Consider the following 21,649-nt stretch of genomic DNA (forward strand, 5'->3'; position numbering starts at 1 on the left):
TAGCAACATAATTTAAAACTGTAATGTTTTCTCATCTGTAATATGTCATGTCATTTATGAATTTGTGTTTCAATCGTACTTTGTTAACGATTTTATAATTTCTTGTTTCGTTCATCAGAAGGAAAATACTTTGTCGATATTGATAAGAATATTGATATCACAAAAATCACACCATCTATTAGAGTTGTTCTTCATAATGACAACTATGTTCTACATCTGGTCTTACCAGGCTAAATAGATTCTACATAGGACATGATTGGTGGTCTTGACCAACAGATTAAAGAGATAAAAGAGGTTTTCATTTCCTTAATTTGTTCATTTATGGCTTACTATCTTTCTCGTTTTCCCATTATCTTCTATGGATCCATTATTAACCCTACTTTGGTTCTTACATGATCCAATACTCTTTACCTTCTATGTGGTAAAATTTGCAGGTTATAGAACTTCCAATCAAACATCTTTCACGAACAGAGTAAAAGAGGTGAGACTCGATAATAAAAAGGGGAAAATGAGAAATCAAGGGTTAGGAATTGTGTCGAAAGAATTGAGAAATTTTACTAACCTTGCACTGTGGAGACCAAAATGTGAACAAGCCAGAATGAGAAGCCCAATATAGCAATGAACGTTGAGGTTGTAGCAAAGGACAAAACTAGACAAGCCTTAGATTCAATACATGTAAACAAATAATAGAGAATACGACCATATAATGTTTTATAATGCAATCAATGAATGAAAAGTTTTTTTCCTAAAATCTATTATTCTCTTCTTCGTCTCTCTTCTTCTATTCTTATCTTTTTCGTATATTTTTATTCTTAATCGCACCAGGGTCACAAGAATTGGTATCCATAGCCATTCTTCCTGGCAACTTGTTCATTGATATACCCCAGAAAAATACTAAACCATGGTTGAAACTACTAAACTTTCTTCAATCCAGCATCAGATCGAAACCTTAGCTAATCTAGCGAAGCAAACTATAGAAGGAAATAACCCTCCTAAATGGTGGCATAATTAGAAAGTAGATTGAGTACGTTGGAATCCAAAATGACGTTGCATCAAAAAAATGTGGAGCACATTTTTCATATTCTAAATGATAAAAGGAGTGAGCCACAAATTCATGGGAAGAAATAAATGAGTTAGATTTCACTGGGTGACTTTCAACCCTCATTCCTTGCTCCTTAAAAGACATTATTGGTGACAGTCGAAGGCTCATATGACGTTCCTCAAGTGTTCGATGAAATTTCAATAAGAGAGACTAATGTTTGAATTTCCATCCATCACCGACTCTATGAAGGTTAATTCACAGTTACAGCAGAAACAAACCACGGAAGATGATAAGGTTGTTATGAGGACTGAGTAAATTTTAAATGGACATCAACTTCAAAATCAAATGAAGATTCCAGATGCTCTAAAAAGAGAATCACCCCTTATTATGATACGGGATGGAGGGTGGACCATTATCAATTGAGGAGTATTGGAGATGCAAATGTGGAAGCCAAAAATAGAAAAGAATTGATGGCGGACTCTGAAATGGGTTGGTTCAGAAAACTATAGAAGCATGCTTTTACTAGCATTGTCTCAATTTGCAACCTAATCATTCCCAAGCACTTACCAACATGGGGAACATATATGGAATAGAACATGGTTTCTGCTACTTCTTTCTATAAGGCTACATTGGCTATCAAATAGGGTTGTCTGCTCCATTTAATAACCTTGCAATAATCTATAAGTAATAGGGAAATTATGTGAAAGCTATATCTTGTTACAATAAGGTTTTGCGGATTGATCCCTTAGCAGTCGATGGGCTAGTAAACAAGGGTAAACACTTACAAGGAGATTGGTAGAGTCATAGATACAATTCAGGATTATATTCCAACTATTAACATCTGTTCAAATATGGTAGCAGTACATACAAATCTAGCTTCTGCTTATAAAGATAGTGGAGATGTGGAAACTGACGTTAAAAGATATAAGCATGCATTGCTTTTTTGACCCGATTTTCCTGAAGTTACTTGTAACCACCTACATACATTACAGTGTGTGTGCAGTTGGGATGAACGCGATAAATTGTTTTACTGAATTTGAAGGAATTATCCGAAGACATTACTATGTTAGTTCTTTCTAGTGTGCAACCTTTCCATGCCATAGCATGTCCTATTGATCCAATGCTTGCCCTTGATATAAGCCTTAAATATGTTGCTCATTGCTTCATGATTGCATCACATTTTGCTCTTCCTCCTTTCAATCATCCTGTACCAATTCGTATCAAGAGCAATGGTGGAAATGGGATACTAAAGGTCGTTATGTCAGCAGTGACTTTGGCAACCACCATTGTCACACCTCATGGATCAATATTTGGTATGCACAACAGAGAGAATGTTGAGGTATTTTCAAATGATGGTACTGATGAGACAGTGTATCCAGTCTAAGTCGAGCATTTTATAGATGTCTTTGCCAAGTCATCAGATGTGATTGCCAAAATGATAAATGAGGATGGAGTATAGATCCTTATTAACCTGAATGGTTATACCAAGTGTGCAAGGAATGAAATTTTTTCCATGCAGCTTGCACCTGTACAGGTCTCATATATGGATTTCCTGGGACGACTGGGGTAGTTACATTGATTACTTGGTCACTGATGAGTTTTTTTCTCCTTTGCGCTATTGTTGAAATCATTTTGATGTTTCGATATACAAATTATGTATAATGAATTAAGATTTTTACAAATGATTTTATAAGTATATTCATTTAATTACTCAAATATCAATTATTACTCCAAGTCTTTCAAGATCAATTTCAAACCTTACTAAATGTGTAAAATTATGTTTTATACTTAATATATTTTTGAAACAATTTTCACAAAGTATTTTGAACCAAAATCAAGCCTAAAATCAATTTTTCAAAGGAATGCACCGATAAACCAATGAATAAATTGAACATCGAATGCATTGTATGTATCGATGCACATATCATGCATCGATGCACTTAGGTTTCTATGAAAACATCGAATGCATTTGATGCATCGATGCACTCAGGCTATTTTGAAACATCAGATGCACTTCATGCATCGATGCACTCTTAGTGCACGATGCACTAAGGGTCCAACGGTCAAAATATTGAATTTTACACTTGATGCACCGATGCACCTTGTGTATGCATCAATGCACTGACGCTCCCAACTGATTTTATTAATTATTTTCACACTTAAACGGCTATATTAACTCCACTAATCATCCCCAACGTTCAGAATCAATTGAAGGAGTATTTAAACAAGCCTAGAAGCCATTGATCAACAACAAGAAACAAAAAGAATCAAGAATTAAGAGAGAATCAAAGAGAAAGCATCAAACCTCAAGTTTGAGCATTTCAAGCCTATTCTTCATTCAATATTCATTTTGCTTTCAAGAAAACTACTTGTACTCAATTGTATTCATTTTTTAGTGTTCTTTTCTTTGTTCTAGAATTGTGCAAACAATCTACCTTGTGAGGATTTCCTTATAAGTTTGCAAATTTGTAATCTTGAGAAAGAGTGTTCTCAAGAATTGGGGTATATTCTTGAGGGAGTTGTAAGGTTATCTCTTTGGCCTCAAAAGAAAGAAAAAATTGGTGAATTTGTTAGAAAATCCTTAGTGTGGATAGCTAAGGTAGTGGACGTAGACTTTGGTTGAGAAAGTCGAACCATTCTAAATCACTGTGCAATTACTTTCAATTTTCTTCAAAAGCTTCCACCAAAATTTTAATTGCCAATTAACCCCCTCTTGGCCGATTCCATCAATCGATTAACTCAATAATTGGTATCAGAGTCTCACTCATTTGAAGGTTTAACCACCTCTTGAGTCGATTCGGGAAGAGTTAAATCGATAAAGATGGCGTCCACTTCCGGTTCATTCTCCATGGAAGATGTCGTAACCGGTTTTCCTCCGGGCACGAATTTTTACTTGGCGGGAAAAGTGATGTGAATAAATTAATAATTTTGATTTTAAAAAATATTTTGGGAGTCGCCATCGGCCTTTTGGGTCAGGTAGGTCGAATACCTAAAAAATCATATTTTAAAAGAGTTTTTAAGAAAACATCATTTAAAAGATAAACTAGTATGCGTTTTAACCAAAAATTTGTTCTTTTTAATAATAAAAAGGGATTCGTGGTCGGTTACGTTTAGGGAAGGATTAACACCCCTACAACGCCCAAAATTGGTACTTTTTAATTATAAATTCTCTATTATTAGAAATTTAAAATTCAAAATATTTAATTTATAATCCTATTATTTCAAAATTATAATTATGAAAAAAATATATTAATTTATATATATTTATAAATAAAATATTTATTTATTTAGAAATATCAGAAATGGACTTCTAGGTGCCTTAAGACATCTTTTTTCTTAATATTAAAAAATAAATAAATATTAAAATAACATATTTCTAAAAATAATTAAATAAATTAATATATATATATAATTTATAAAAATATGATATTTATTTATTTAAAAATCAGAAAATGGACATCCAGTTGTTTTAATACTGCCCTTTCTTAATATGAAAAATAATAATATTAAACAAAATTAAATAAGTTAAAAGTAATTAAATAAGATTTTAATAATAAAATAAATATATTTATTATATAAATATATATTTATGGCTAAATAGTAATACTAGCAATAATAATTAAAAGTAAACATATAAAATTAACATATAACTAAACAATGAATAAAATTAAAACTATATAAATCTTGTAAAAAAATAAATAAAAATTGAAATTAGTGACTAAATTATAACCTAATAGAATTAAATACATAAATCATAATTATTTAAAAATTCAGTGGCTAAATATGTTATTCTACCTTTTATTAATTATTGACTAGATTAAATTATATCAATTCGTATATTAAATTAAAATAAGTTTAAACATGTATTCGGTTAAAATAAAATTAATTAGAATTAAGGACTAAATCGGTTATTTGTCTAAATTTTATAGTGACTAAATTATAAAGAAATAACATTAAGAGATCAAATTAAAAAGTTCATAATTTGATTTAGTGACTATAATATAAAATTACAAAATTATTAGACTGCGTACGGGGTTTAACTTTTAATAAATTACAAATAGACCCCTCCCTAAAACGGCATCATTCGGGGAGGGGTATTTAAGCCCCAAATCAAACGGCCTTAAGGCCAAAAATTCATTTCTCTTCTCTTTCCTTCTCTCTCTTTTTGAGAGAGTTTTAAACTCTTTCGCCTCTCTTTAGATTCTCTCACCGGAGGAAAGCCGGTCACCGGCCGGCAGCCATCTGCCGCCGCCTTCTTCGTCGCCGGCCACCGTTATCGGTGGCCGAAAAATTCTAAAATCTCTCAAAACATAGATCGGGATGTTCTAAAATCGAATCCGACCCCCCTTTCCCACAAAACATCTCCTATTTACATAGATCTACAAAAAAATACCTTTGGTATTTTGCTTCTACGGCTGCCTATGAACTCCGGTGGCGTCGTAGCTTCTTCGGTAAGGCTTCTCTCAATTTTTGTTTCGATTTTTTGATGGTTTGGTTGCTGTGTTTTTTGGCTTTTTTTTTTCTGTTCTCTCCGTTCTTTCTCTTGTTTGCAAGTGGTCAGTTTTTATAAGCCTCGCCGGTATCTTCTTCGGACTGGGTAAAAGATTGAAGCTTGGTGATTCACCAAACTTCCAGTGGTGACTTACCGTTGAGGGCGACTTGTGCGGCTATAGCTAGGCCTTCTGGATCCTTCGGTTGGTGTCGTGGCAGCGTGGTAGCAGAGGTTGGCGAACAGTGGCCGCGTGGTCCCTAGGGTATCATCACCCTAGGGTTTGTTCTGGATGCGTGTGGGCCGTTGGATCTCTCAGATCCAACGGCTGTGATGCTGAGGCGGCTAGGGTTAGATGATACAAACCCTAAATTGGGTTTAGGGGTTCCTGTGGGCTTGTATTTGATTGGGCCTGGGCATGTAAACTGGGCTGAGTTGATTTGTAATTGGGCCTGTAATAATAATAAATTATTTATTTAATAATAATAATATAATATAATAATAATATTAAAACAAAATAATAATAATAATAAATAAAAAAATGAAAAAAAACTAGTGTCTTCAACTGCCCCTCTTTGTTCATTCTTGTGTTAACGAGAATAGGGTAAAGACGAAAAGACAATAAGTGTTTTTTTTTTCATTTGACTTCACTTGATTATGATGGAAATGTTGAACAAGTTCTTCTTCTTTGGGATTAGTTCTTCTCATTATGAACTTTTCCACTAGGGATGACAATTCATCTCCATCTGTGAAGTAATCTAGCAAAAAAGTTGAACAAATTCTTCTTCAGATGAGTTCTTCTCATTATGAACTTCCTATTCCTTCTTCAGATGAGTTCTTCTCATTATGAACACTTCTGGCAATGCTGATCCATCAAATGATGAATTCAAACAAAAGGTTGAACAAATTCTTCTTATTATGAACTTCTTCTTCCTTCTTCAGATGAGTTCTTCTCATTATGAACTTTCTCTTGAAATGCTGATCGATCAAGTGATGGATTTGAGCAAAAGGTTGAACAAGCTCTTCTCATTATGAACTTCTTCTTCCTTCTTCAGATGAGTTCTTCTCATTATGAACTTTCTCTGGAAAAACTGATCCATCGAATGATGAATTCAAACAAAAGGTTGAACAAATTCTTCTCATTATGATCTTCTTCTTCCTTCTTCGGATGAGTTCTTCTCATTATGAACTTTCTCTGTAAAAGGTGATCCATCAAGTGATAGATTTGAGCAAAAGGTTGAACAAGCTCTTCTCATTATGAACTTCTTCTTCCTTCTTCAGATGAGTTCTTCTCATTATGAACTTTCTCTGGAAAAACTGATCCATCGAATGATGAATTCAAACAAAAGGTTGAAAAAATTCTTCTCGTTATGAACTTCTTCTTCCTTCTTCAGATGGGTTCTTCTCATTATGAACTTTATCTGGAAAGGCTGATCCATCGAGTGATGGATTTGAATCTTTGCTAAAATCTTTGAAATTCCTGTTAACCTTTAACATGTATAAAATGAATGAAAATGCACATATTTTTGCAAATGCCTAAATATGATGCATGAATATTAAGTTCATTTTTATTTGATTTCAAATTGGTGAACTCGGTCTTTCTTCAATTGTGTAGAAATCCAATAAATATTTCCTCTTCGAATGGAGAATATATCATCTTTGAAGAGCGTAGATGTAGATATGCCTGAATTTTTGTATGATGTCACAAAACCACTTGAGAATAAAACTCAATAGTATAGGCTCTTGAAAAGCTCGCACTCATGCAACATGTTGATTTTGATAACTACTTATCTGATCATGAAGTGATCTTTCAAGATGATTTCACAGATATTGATAGTTCTTTTGATATCGAGAAAATCCTGAATTCTGATTCTGATGAGGAGAGTAAACTGTTATACTTGACGAAAATGGGATACTCAAATGCTACGTCTTCAATAATCATAAGGATATGATCCTGATTCATCAATTGCAGAGTTGACAGATTTTATATGTGCTGCTCAAATGGCTAAGGCTGCTGACACACTTCTTCCAGTAAAAGATAGGAAGCCATTATACAATGATCCCAATTACAAGAAAAGGTAAAACTTGGGCTATGATTTTTGAAAAGGAAGAAGCAGAGGAAGCTTGGAAAGAAGCTTTTTGATGAAGATAATCATGCAGTTCATCTTCTTAATTCAATGATTGGTTTTGGAGTTCTTACTGAACCAGATCAGATAACTCAAAGAATACTTACAGAAGATGCTATTGAGTCCTTATTTATACATGATAACGTGGTGGTTGCTTCAGTTGGTGTTTGGACCAAAACATCACAGTACTTATATGATGTAGAGCCAGAATATGTAGATTCGAAGCATTTTTGTACTGCTGTATGGAAAAAGGCTATATTCATAATCTGCCAATTGAGAACAGATTTCTTCTTGTTTCGCTTCCAAATAACTCTATGATGGTAATAATTTGTTTGCTTTTTAACAATGATTGCAAACGTTGATAAGACTTACTTTGTATTCCATGCCTTTAAAAGTATTAACATAAAGTGATATTCAAAAATCTTTAACTTATTTCAAAATTATGTTAATCCATTAAATTGAATTTTCAAAAATAAATTGAATCTCAAATAAATTAAATTTAGAGGAAATAAACTTTAGAATTTATTAATAAATAGATAGAATTTATAGGAATGATAAAAATTCAAATGACTCAACAAATTATTAGCATAAGTATTTCTAAATTAATCAAATTGACATAATTTAGAGTACTGATGTAAGCTTTTGTCTGGAAGATCTCAAACGTTGTCAGAATGCTTGTAGATGTGAAGTTCCTCCCAAACTATCAAAATCTTAAGAGGGTTCAATTGCCATACGCCTAATATCAACATGCATTTGAGCCGCCCTTTCAGGTTTTCAACTCAAATCCTTCATTTGGTTGCAAGATGCCCTTTGCGGGTTTTCATCTTGACCCTCCTTTTTTTTCCTTCTTTCATTTCATTTTTTCTTCTTTTATTTCATTTTTTCTACAAGCATAATATTTCTTGACAGAATCTGAGTTTATTGGGTTTCTCAGAATTTTTCCATCCATTTCTGCTAAGATCAACGCTCCTCCGGAAAAGGTCTTTTTTACAACGTATGACCCTTCCCAATTAGGCATCCATTTCCCACGGAAATCTTTATGTATAGGAAAGATCTTTTTTAGTACTAGATCACCCTCTTGGAATTCTCTTGGATGTACTTTCTTGTCATGAGACTTCATCATCCGTTTCTGATACATCTGTCCATGGCAAATAGCTTTCATTCTTTTCTCCTCAATAAGGTTCAATTGATCAAATTTAGCTTGGATCCATTCAGATTCATCCAATTTTGTTTCTCTCAAAATTCGAAGCGATGGAATTTCAACTTCAATTGGTAAGACTGCTTCCATCCCATAGACTAAAGAAAAAGGCGTTGCCCCAGTAGATGTTCGAACAGTAGTTCGGTATGCATAAAGCAAAAGGTAACTTCTCGTGCCAATCTTTGTAAGTTTCAGTGGCCTTTGTAATGATTCTCTTGATGTTCTTATTTGCTGCTTCAACTGCCCCATTCATCTTTGGACGATATGCCACTGAGTTTGCATGTTTGATCTTAAAATGTGCACAAAGTTTGGTCATCATCTTGTTATTCAGGTTCAGAGCATTATCTGTAATAATCCTTTCTGGTAGGCCATACCGGTAAATTATTTCTTTCTTTATGAATTTGCAGACTGTGGACCTCTTAATATTGGCATATGAAGCAGCTTCAACCCACTTGGTAAAATAATCAATTGCCACAAGGGTGAAATAATGTCCATTCGATGCTTTTGGTGTGATTGCCCCAATGACGTCTATTCCCCACATAGAAAATGGCCAGGGTGCTGTCATTAAATGTAAAGGAGATTGGGGTACATGAATCTTATCTGCATATATCTGGCATTTATGACATTTCCTTGCATAATCAATGCAATCTGTGTGCATGGTAGCCCAATAATATCCATATCTCATTATTTTTCTAGCCATGGAAAGACCATTTGCATGTGTTCCACATATTCCACTGTGTACTTCTTCAATGATGCTTCTGGCTTCGCTGGTATTTAAACATCTCAATAGCATTTGACCATTGCTTCTTCTATACATAGTCTCACCATCCAGAAAATATCCAGCAACCATTCTTCTCAAGGTTCTTATATCAATTTCAGATGCATTTTGTGGATAACTTTGATTTTTGATATATTGCAGGATATCATAATACCATGGTTTACCATCTACCTCTTCTTCCACACTATAACAATGTGCAGGAATTTCATATACTTGCATTTTGATTGGCATCATATCAACTTTCTTAGTTGCCTGAAACATAACAGCTAATGTAGCCAAAGCATCTGCCATTTGATTTTCTTCTCGAGGGAGATAATTGAAGGTGACTCTCTCAAATTCTTTCACTAATTCGGGGTAAAATTTGGATTCCAACAATTTAGGATCTTTTGTTTCCCATTCACCTCATAATTGATACACCACTAACGATGAATCTCCATATATCTTGAGACATTTAATTTTTCTTTCTATGGCTGCTTTCAATCCCCGACACAAGCTTCATATTCCGCCATTGGTGCAAAAGAACTCCAGTCTGCTTGAAAGGGATATAAATATTTTCTGGAGAAACACTGCCCCGATTCCTCGTCCCAAGGCGTTGGATGCTCCATCAAAGTAAAGCCCAAGATTCATCATTTGTTATGAATTCATCATTCATGGGATATGCATACATCTTCATCTGGAAAATTAAAACCAAAGGCTGATAATCATCAATACAGACTGGCCGAAAATCAGCTATGACACTTCCTTTTATCGCTTTTTTGGTTGACATATACAATATCAAACTCGATAATAACATCTGCCATCTAGCCATTCTGCCTGTCAAAGTTGGTGATTCCATTAAGAATTTCAAAGGATCAAGTTTGGATATTAACCAAGTAGTATGATAAACATGTATTGTCTGAGTCTTCGAGTAGCCCATACCAAGGCACAACATAATTTGTATTGGTGGATATCAAATTTCACAATTAGTAAATTTCTTGCTCAGATAATAAATGGCTTTTCTTTCTTCAGATTCATCATGCTGTCCCAGTACACATCCCATCGAATTTTCAAAGACTGTCAAGTAGAGAATTAACGGTCTATCAGGCATTGGTGATACTAAAATGGGGGAATTGGATAAATATTTCTTAATAATATCCAATTTTCTTGACATTCATCATTCCAGACTTCAGGATTGTTCTTTCGAAGTAATTTGAACACTGGATCACATTTGTCAGTTAATTGAGAAATGAACCGAGATATATAATTTAATCTTCCCAAAAAGCCTCGAACTTCTTTTTTTGTATTGGGTGGAAGATCTTGAATTGCTTTTACTTTATCTGGATCAATCTCGATTCCTTTTTTGCTGACCACAAATCCTAAAAGCTTCCCAGAAGTTACCCCAAAAGTGCATTTAGCGGGGTGAGCTTTAATTGATACTTCCTCAATCTCTGGAAAAGCTTTCTCTCAAATTTTGAATATGTTCTTCTTCAGTTCGTGATTTTGGAAATCATGTCATCTACATATACTTCAATCTCTTTGTGCATCATGTCATGAAACAAAGTTACCATGGCTATTTGATACGTTGCCCCTGCATTTTTCAATCCAAATGGCATTACTTTATAGCAGAATGTGCCCCACATGGTTATAAATGTTGTTTTTTCCATGTCTTCAGGATTCATTTTTATCTGATTGTATCCTGAAAAGCCATCCATAAATGAAAACCATGCATGTCCTGCAGTATTGTCCACCAATGTGTCTATGTGGGGTAATGGAAAGCTATCTTTCGGACTAGCTTTTGAGATCTCTGTAATCCACACACATTCGAACTTTCCCATTTTTCTTTGGTACTGGAACAATGTTGGCTACCCATTCTGGGTATTTGGCTGCCTGTAGGAAACCTGCATTAATCTGCTTCATCACTTCCTCTTTGATCTGCAACAACATTTCTGGCCTCATTCGCCTGAGCTTTTGTTGGACCGGTTTATATCTGGATTGATTGGAAGTTTGTGCATCACTATCTGTACTCAAACCAGGCATATCTTGATAAGACCAGGCGAATATATCTTTGAACTCTTGAAGGAGATTTATCAATTCTTGTTTTATCTGGATTGTCAGAGTAGTACCAATTTTTACCTCCTTCATTTCTTCATCTGTTCCTAGATTTACAGTCTCAATCTCTTCTTTGTGAGATAAAATTTGTTTATCTTCTTTTTCTACCAGTCTTAATAATTCAGTAGGAACATCACATTCCAGTTCATCCTCACACTCATTGATTTCCTCCAGACATATGGGCTGCTCTAAATTTATCTCTCGATTAAATTTAGGAATAAACATGCTATTAACATTGTGACACCTGCAAATTTAAGTCGGACATATTTTCGAAAGAATATAGTAAATTTATGAAATAAATGAATGTAAAAATGTAAAAAATGTAAAGAATGATTGTCATTTGAAAATTTTAAAGAAAATTTCTTATATTTAATATTAGGTGAACTTAACATAATTTCCTTTACAAGATAACAAAAAGTTTTCATACTCTTGGGCTAAACATAAAGATTAGTTCTGAATATTACTCTGTATTAATATTAAAAACTACAGGGAGGTCTTTAGCGGTCCAATTGTTGAGTGTTTCTCCAGGAAAACAAGGGCGAATCCTAGCCAAGTATTTGCCAGTCTTGTTGTCATTCATGATCATGTTGATAAATAATCCTTTCATAGCTTCTTCAACTATGCTTTGATATTTCGTCAACTTTTCTTCTTTAAAGGCCTCAACAAGCTGTTGTTCTACATTAATTGTTCCCCCTGATCTAAATGTGGTCTTTAACTATGGGAAAAACATGTGTTCCCAAAGGATTTATTTTCCTTTCAACCTTGCATTTCTATCTTCACATCTTCTTTTCATCTCTTTGTTCTTTTGCTGAAAATTGGGCTTAAATCCAAGCCCAAAACGATCTTTCTTCATCTTCATACATACAGGAACTGAACTCCCTTGAAGATTCTTTCCTAAACCTTTCCCAATTTTAGCTCCGATGCCTAAAGTCTGTCGTACAGTCATCTTGGTGCAATCAGACAATCTGGGATATAGAATTTTGCTTCCCTCTGCAATAAAGGTTGCATTGATAAATTCAAGAGCTCGGAAAGAGCATTCGAGAGCATCATCATGGGTTTCAATATACGGAACATCACTTGTTATAGACGCAATGATTTCTTATTCAGCTCTTATGCATATTAGTTGTCCATCAACAACGAATTTCAATTTTTGATGTAATGAAGAAGGAACAGCTCCTGCAGAATGAATCCATGGCCTCCCTAATAAACAATTATATGTAGGGTGGATGTCCATCACCACAAAGTCAATATTGTACACGATTGGTCCGATTAACAACGACATTTCCATTTTCCCAAGCACCTCTTTTTGAGTGCCATCAAAAGATCGCACTACATTCTGATAACTTTTCATGTGTTATTTATCCACAGGCATTCTTTGAAGTGTGACTAGAGGCATCAAGTTAAGAGCGGATCCATTGTCAATCAATACTCCTGGCAAAACATGACCATGACAATGTGTGGTAATATTCAAAGCTTTTACTGACCCCATTCCGCCTTCAGGTATTTCATCATCCGTGAACGTTATGTAATTGTCAGCAGCTATATGTCCCATAATTCTGTCAAGTTTATTGAGGGATATATCTTCAGGGATAAAGGTTTGATTAAGCATTCTCATCAAAGCATTTCTGTGTGCTTCTGAATTCATCAATAGATCAAGAATAAAAATTCACGCTTGTTGTTTATGTAGTTGTTCAACCACACTATATTCACTATGTTTTAGGAATTTCAAAAATTCTTGCGCTTATTTTTCTGTTACAGGCTCATTGAATGCTGGAGGGGATTCATCATCAAATACCTTTTGGGGTATTACCATGGCTTTTCCTTTTGCTTTCACCTGTTCTGATGCATTAAATGTTTCGGGAGAGTAACATCTCCCACTTCTTGTAAAGAATCCGACTTCACTTACTGCTTCAGACGTCGAATCCAGACTCTGTATTTTCTCTTCTATTTTTTCTAGAGAAACAGATCCTCCTACCATTGAAACATTGGTAGTATAATTCCAAGGTACCCTGCGGGTATCCTTGTATGGAAATGGTAAAGGAGTTGTGATAACTACTTTCGGCTTTGTTGGTGCAAGAATCACTGTAGATGATTTCACATTAATAATCACATGATCACTTGTTCTCTAATTAGGTTTAGAATCTTCTGATGAGAAAACATCATCTTCTCTTTTCCCTGGTTCTTCTTTAAAGAATTCTATCTCTCTGTTATTCATCAATTTTTGCACCAAATCCCTAAATTCAGGACATAGTTGAATTTCATGCCCCTTCTCTTGATGATATTCACAATAATTCTTGCCTTCATTACGCTTTGGCCTGAATTCTTGTGGAATTATACTGGATAAAGAGAGTTGTTGAAATATCCAAACAAAAGGAGATTTAATTTCAGAAACGTCAGTTTTTACTTTCTTTATGTTCTCTTCCTGAATTGCATTCACGTTTTTATCTCCATGATTTGGCAGTGGATGATTTGATGTAGATGGTGAATTGAATTCCATCTTTCCAGTGTTGATCAAATTTTAAACCACCCTTTTGAATGCCAAACAATTTTCAATAGAATGACCTGTAATTCCTTCATGGTAAACACATTGTGCCTTTACATCATACCATGGAGGGAATGGTGGTTGCATGGGAACCAAAGGATAAGGCCGTATGACATATGCTTTTAACAGCGAATCATAGATCTCATCATAGGGTACTGGTAAAGGTGTAAAAGACAACCTTTCATTTTCCTTTCGAGATCCTCTGGATTCTACTCGATTAGTGTTTGTTTCTTCTTTCTTAACCCTTGGCTGGGTTATTGTAACACTTTTTGACGAATCCTTGTTGTAAGAGTTTCTATTGTTGACTTTATTCTCTCTTTTTTGGTACATAGGTCTTTTGGAACTAGACCCCTCATTTGATTCAATTTTGCCACTTTTCAAGACATTTTCAATGAGTTCTCTAGAAATGACCAAATCTGCAAAATTTCTGGTTGCATTCCCCATTAGATGACTTAAATAAGGAGCTTTTAACGTATGGACAAACATTACTGTGGCCTCTTTTTCTTATAGAGGTGGTTAAACTTGGGCTGCTGTGTCATGCCATCTCTGAGCATACTGTCTGAATGTTTTGTTATTCTTTTTCTCTAAATTTTGGAGAGTCCATCTATGAGGGACCATGTCTGTTACGTGGCGGTACTGCTCTAGGAATGCCTTAGCCAGATCTTTCCAGGATCTAATATTGGCTTTGGTCAATTGAGTATACCATTTTAAGGCTGGTCTGTCAAACTATCTTGAAAGCAGTGAATTAATAATTTCTCATCTTTCACATATCCTGCCATTCTGCGACAAAACATAGTAATGTGGGATGAAGGGCATGTGGTACCGTCATATCTATCAAATTCGGGAACTTTGAATTTGATGGGGAAGATTAGGTCTAGAACCAAACTCAACTCACTAGCGTCAAACCCATAGAATGATTCAGTTATTTCCACGGATTTCATTCATTCTACTAAGCTCCTGATCTGTCTGGTCAATTCTTCATTTACTTTTTCTTTCTCATTCAGCTCATTCAAATCTGGGATTAGATGCTCAACATTAAAATCCCATATTTTCACATCTGATATAAGTGGATTTTTGCTTGAAGATGCAGGATCCACTTGTCGATTTTCATGTGGTTTGGCTTCTTGAAATGCTGATGTGCGGGCATTGATTTGTATAGGTGTAGTACCAGAGTGATAAATTGGTTCTGGTGGGAAACCTAGAGGATACATAGGTTCTTGGTCGAAAGATACAGGATTTTCATGCATTTTTCCCATGATAGCCTGCTTTTTAAACATGTCTTCTATTTTCTGCATCAGCTCTTGTGAGTTTGCAATACGGCTTCAATTTTCTCTAGCTTCATTCTCATCTCTGCTTTTCTTTATTATGCTGTTCCTCAATACGTTGTATTTTATCCTCCATAATTTTCTTAGTAGCTTGTCTAGTACCGTAGTGATGTTGTATTTCTCTTGGCCAGAATAACTGCGATTGAAAAATCTTTTGATATTATTTTTCAAATTTTAATTAATGAATGTTATCTTAATAATAAAATTATACATAAAGAAATAATGCAAATAATGAATGTATGCAAAATGCATGTATGCAAAAGGTATTGATCCCAAAAAGTTAACTGTCATAGAACAACTTTCATCGGCATACAAAGTTTCTTTATAGTTCATAACTACAGATAAGGCGTAGCTTTCCTATTAAGCTCTATAATTTCTTTCATTAGCCATGACATCTTCTTTCCGAACTTAGAAACTGGATCAACGTGATGCTCAATTATTTTTGCTTCAACGGCTAGTTCCCCAACATATCTAGCAACTTTGCTCATTTGTACCATGGACTCGAATACCATATTACTTCTTTCTTCACTTCTTTCTATATAGAAATCAGTTGATTTTTTCCATTGTTCATTAGTTCCTGCGAGAGTTTGCTCTAACTCAGTGATTCTGACTTGACAATTGTGCAGAGTTTTTTCAAGATCTCTAATGCGTCTTCGCAGTGAAGCACTTTCCTCATTACTTTCTTTAAGATCACTAGGTCCTAGACGGACCTTTTCTTGAAATAATGACTCTTCCAGTTGCAAAATGTAAGCATTAAACTCTGAGTTTTTGTTTCTAGACTGATCCAGATCTTCTTCAAGTTTTGTTCGTTCTTCTTGCGTCCTTTGATTAAGCTTCTGGATTTGAAAATTCTTGTTTCTGCATCTTTGCATCCAATTGCTAGCCACTTCTTGCTCTACCTCAAGTTTGGTGTTGAAATTCTTTCTTTCCAGCTCCCATTTTTCTTTTTCAACATTGAACTCTTCAATCCTTTGGCCCCTGACTTCAAGTTCGGCAATCAGATGGTTCATTTCAGATTTAAATCCCTTGAACATGATATTTTCCTAACCTTCAAATTTATTAAAGATGTCATTCTTCATCTCTTCTAAATCTTTGGCTCGATCCCTTTCTCTTTGCATTTCATTCATGATCTCGCGGTGTTCAGCTTTGTGTTTATAATTCGCTCTCTTCTATCAACCTCAAAATCTTCCATTTTCTGCTTTCCTTTCTCAAGGCTTTTGAGTAGACGGCTATTCTTTCCTTTCAGATCTTCAACTCGACTTTTCTTGATGTTCAATTCTCTGGTCATCTGTACTATTGATCGGCTCGGTCCTGATGCTTTCCGGGATTTATATAACTCCTGGTAATTTTTCTTTAATGTTCTGAATTCACCATCAACGTTTTCTTTGTTTTCTCTCAACATTGCACATTGTGATGAATGAAAGTCAATGTCAACACCCAACATAGCTTTATCTCGTCTCATTTGCTCTAATTCTCTTGACCAACCTTCTCTTTCTGCTTCAAACTCAGCTCTCAGGATTTCAATCTCTGATGGAACAACCTTAATGCGATCTTCCATAGAGATATCCTCACTTTGGTCTGGTAAAGGGATATTTTCATTTTTCTTGACAGATCTCCATTCCTCATAATCAGGAGTTAACATTTCTTTTGCTGCTTTAGCTCGGATACAAAAAGTTGTTTTCCAAGCTGTAAAGGCCTCCATGATATTTCTTTTATAATTTTTTCTATGGAATACGAACTCAGACGAATGTAATCTAGCAGTGACAGGTACAAATTGACGACCTTCATACTGTCTTATGACCAGAAGTGGTGCATATCCAATTCTTCCCCACAATCCGAGCTGCATTACCCAGTTGTAATCACCACATTTGTAAAAGAATTCCCTTTGGATTTGCCACGGGGCTCGCCAAACAATGTCATCGCTTTGCAAATTTCGAAAGGCATTAATCCACATATCTTTCGTAATTTCTTTTGGCCATTCTTGCTCCAGAAATTCTTTCAATGGTGAGTAGTCCATATTAAAACGCCGGTATGAAACCTTTTCTGTCCTCCAGAAATGGTTGCGAATCCAGACATATAACAATTGGGTACACCCTGAGAATCGTCCACCTCCTAGCTTTCTACAAGCATTTAACGATCTGAACGTTTCTGCTAGAATTGCAGATGCAAGATTAATCTTTTTTGGTAGCTGCTCAAACAAATCTACTACTGCAGCTTCAATATATCCCAATACTTTTGGGAAGATGACCATACCATACATACCCAGAGCAAAGAGATCGAATCGTACTTTAGTGTCTGGATGATTCTGAATAAGTTCTTTAATGTTGGTCCAAGCAATGCCCTCGCTTTCGCCCTTTTGTTTTGTACGGGATGCCACCCATTCCTCTCGTACTCCAGCAATCTTTGCTAATTTAACTCGAAAAGGTTGAGTTTTAATTGACCTTGAATAAATTCGATTCTCCAAAGCCCCTTCTATATGTAGCAAATTTGTGTACTCTTCAATAGTAGGAACCAAGTCCTCCTTATTGAGAGTGAAGCAATTGTACCCTGGATTCTAGAATTGAATTAGGGCTCAAAGTAAGTCATCATCAACTTCGACATAGAACAAATATGGGATGTCTTCGTAAGTCTGATAAAACTGCAACTTTTTGTTTGAGTCCCAACCCTCCCAAATGCTTCGCAAATCTTGCATATCATTTCTTTTTAGCTAAACTGGAGCATAACTGGATAAGTCAGATACATAGTCATCCTGCAGACTGTCTCCTCCTTTTCTTTGTAAATCCTCAGCCCACTGTCTTACTTCTAAGTTTAGAACTATTTGATTTAAACACTTTTTATCCATGGATGAAGGTTTTCCAATGAGACAATTAACACGAGGATCAATGCCTTTTATCCTGTATGATGCTATGCAAACAGAAGAAATAAAGAACAAAAAAAAAATGAATTAGTTTACATAATAAAGGAAAAATAATTTGATAAAAATGTCTACCTAAATATTTCTATTATAACATGCTTTCTTCATACTTTAAATAATTTAAATTCACATGCAATTTATTCAGTAAGAAAATAAATAAATTAAAAGAAGAGTTAGAATTCATTTCTCCTGTGTGTACACCTATTTTGGACAAAATTTCGGCATGGCTTCAGATCAGAAGAGTTTCTAGGGTTTATTATATGCAGGGTTTCAGATCTAAGAATAAAGGTACCCGAATTGTCCTTGTTAGTGCCCCCTTGGCTGTTAACCCTCAATCCTAGTCCATCACAGACTAAAGTGGATCGAGTTCAATTCGAGGGGATATACTTCTCTATGCCTGACACAGAGAATAAATTCTCACGAAGACATAGAGCATATGAACTCCGAAAGTTACTTGCTAGGTCTGACACGGAGAATAAATTCTCACGAAGACGTCGCTTTCACTCCCACTTAAAAGGGACAAACTCAATTATAGAGCTTTATGTTATGCAATGCAAGTGTTGTGTGTGAGGAGAAATGTTCAAACATCTAACAGAAAAATAAATAATGAAATAAAATACTTGCAAATAAAATGAAATATTAATAAAATAATATATATAAATACTATGAAAATAATAAGTATATATAAAAAATTTGAAAAGAAAGAATTATAAATTAAATATATGAATTTTTAATTTATAATTAATAGAGACAATTTATAATTGATTTTAAAAGCTTGACCAAAATCCCCAGTGGAGTCGTCAAGCTGTCGTAACCGGTTTTTCGTCCGGGCACGAATTTTTACTTGGCGGGAAAAGTGATGTGAATAAATTAATGATTTTGATTTTAAAAAATATTTTGGGAGTCGCCATCGGCCTTTTGGGTCAGGTAGGTCGAATACCTAAAAAATCATCTTTTAAAAGAATTTTTAAGAAAATATCATTTAAAAGATAAACTAGTATGCGTTTTAACCAAAAATTTCTTTTTAATAATAAAAAGGGATTCGTCGGTTACGTTTAGGGAAGGATTAGCACCCCTACAACGCCCAAAATTGGTACTTTTAATTATAAATTGTCTCTATTATTAGAAATTTAAAAATTCAAAATATTTAATTATAATCCTATTATTTCAAAATTATAATTATGAAAAAATATATTAATTTATATATTATAAATAAAATATTTATTTATTAGAAATATCAGAAAAGGACTTCTAGGTTCCTTAAGACAGCTCTTTTCTTAATATTAAAAAATAAATAAATATTAAAATAACATATTTCTAAAAATAATTAAATAAAATAATATATATTTAATTTATAAAAATATGATATTTATTTATTTAAAAATATCAGAAAATGGACATCAGTTGTTTTAAGACTGTCCTTTCTAATATTGAAAAATAAATAATTAAAAATAATTAAATAAGTTAAAAGTAATTAAATAAGATTTTAATAAATAAAATAAATATTATTTATTATAAAATATATATTTATGGCTAAATAATAATAATAGTAATAATAATTAAAAGTAAACATATAAATTAACATATAACTAAACAATGAATAAAATTAAAAGTATATAAAACTTGTAAAAAAAAAAAAATTGAAATTAGTGACTAAATTATAACCTAATAGAATTAAATACATAAATCATAATTATTTAAAAATTCAGTGGCTAAATATGTTATTCTACCTTTTATTAATTTAGTGACTAGATTAAAATTATATCAAATTCGTATATTAAATTAAAATAAGTTTAAAACATGTATTCGGGATTAAAATAAAATTAATTAGAATTAAAGGACTAAATCGGTTATTTGTCTAAAATATTTATGTCAGTGACTAAATTATAAAGAAATAACATTAAGAGATCAAATTAAAAAGTTTATAATTTGATTTCAGTGACTATAATATAAAATTACAAAATTATTGGACTGCGTACGGGGTTTAACTTTTAATAAATTACAAACAGGGGTATTTAAGCCCCAAATCAGACGGCCTTAAGGCCGAAAAATTCTAAAATCTCTCAAAACATAGATCGGGATGATCTAAAATCGAATCCGACCCCCCTTTTCCACAAAACATCTCCTATTTACACAGATCTACAAAAAAATACCTTCGGTATTTTGCTTCTACGACGACCTATGAACTCCGGTGGCGTCGCAGCTTATTCGGTAAGGCTTCTCTCAATTTTTGTTTCGATTTTTTGATGGTTTGGTTGCTGTGTTCTCTGGCTTTTTTTTTCTGTGCTCTCCGTTCTTTCTCTTGTTTGCAAGTGGTCGGTTTTTATAAGCCTCGTCGGTATCTTCTTCGGATTGGGTAAAAGATTGAAGCTTGGCGAGTCACCGAACTTCCAGTGGTGACTCACCGTTGAGGGCGACGTGTGCGGCTATGGCTAGGCCTTCTGGATCCTTCGGTTGGCGTCGTGGCAGCGTGGTAGCAGAGGTTGGCGAACGACGGCCGCGTGGTCCCTAGGGTATCATCACCCTAGGGTTTGTTCTGGATGCGTGTGGGCCGTTGGATCTCTCAGATCCAACGGTTGTGATACTGAGGCGGCTAGGGTTAGATGATACAAACCGTAAATTGGGTTTATGGTTTCCTGTGGGCTTTTATCTGATTGGGCCTGGGCATGTAAACTGGGCTGAGTTGATTTGTAATTGGGCCTGTAATAATATAAATTATTTATTTAATAATAATAATAATATAATAATATATAAAACAAAATAATAATAAATAAAACAAATGAAAAAAAATAGTGTCTTCAGCTGCCCCTCTTTGTTCATTCTTGTGTTAACGAGAATAGGGCAAAGACGAAAAGACAATAAGTGTTTTTTTTCATTGATTATGATGGAAATGTTGAACAAGTTCTTCTTCTTTGGGATTAGTTCTTCTCATTATGAACTTTTCCACTGGGGATGACAATTCATCTCCTTTGTGAAGTAATCTAGCAAAAAAGTTGAACAAATTCTTCTTCAGATGAGTTCTTCTCATTATGAACTTCCTATTCCTTCTTCAGATGAGTTCTTCTCATTATGAACACTTCTGGCAATGCTGATCCATCAAATGATGAATTCAAACAAAAGGTTGAACAAATTCTTCTTATTATGAAC

General features: G+C 34.1%; 1 pseudogene; it reads left to right on the forward strand.

The window, feature by feature from the left end:
- Nucleotides 1-1,285: 1,285 nt before the first annotated feature.
- Nucleotides 1,286-21,649, forward strand: part of LOC120176756 — a 59,620-nt pseudogene continuing 39,256 nt past the window's right edge.

Source organism: Hibiscus syriacus, unplaced genomic scaffold (assembly GCF_006381635.1).
Source record: "Hibiscus syriacus cultivar Baekdansim isolate YM2019G1 unplaced genomic scaffold, ASM638163v2 tig00003403_pilon, whole genome shotgun sequence".
In the NCBI taxonomy this organism is placed as follows: domain Eukaryota; kingdom Viridiplantae; phylum Streptophyta; class Magnoliopsida; order Malvales; family Malvaceae; genus Hibiscus; species Hibiscus syriacus.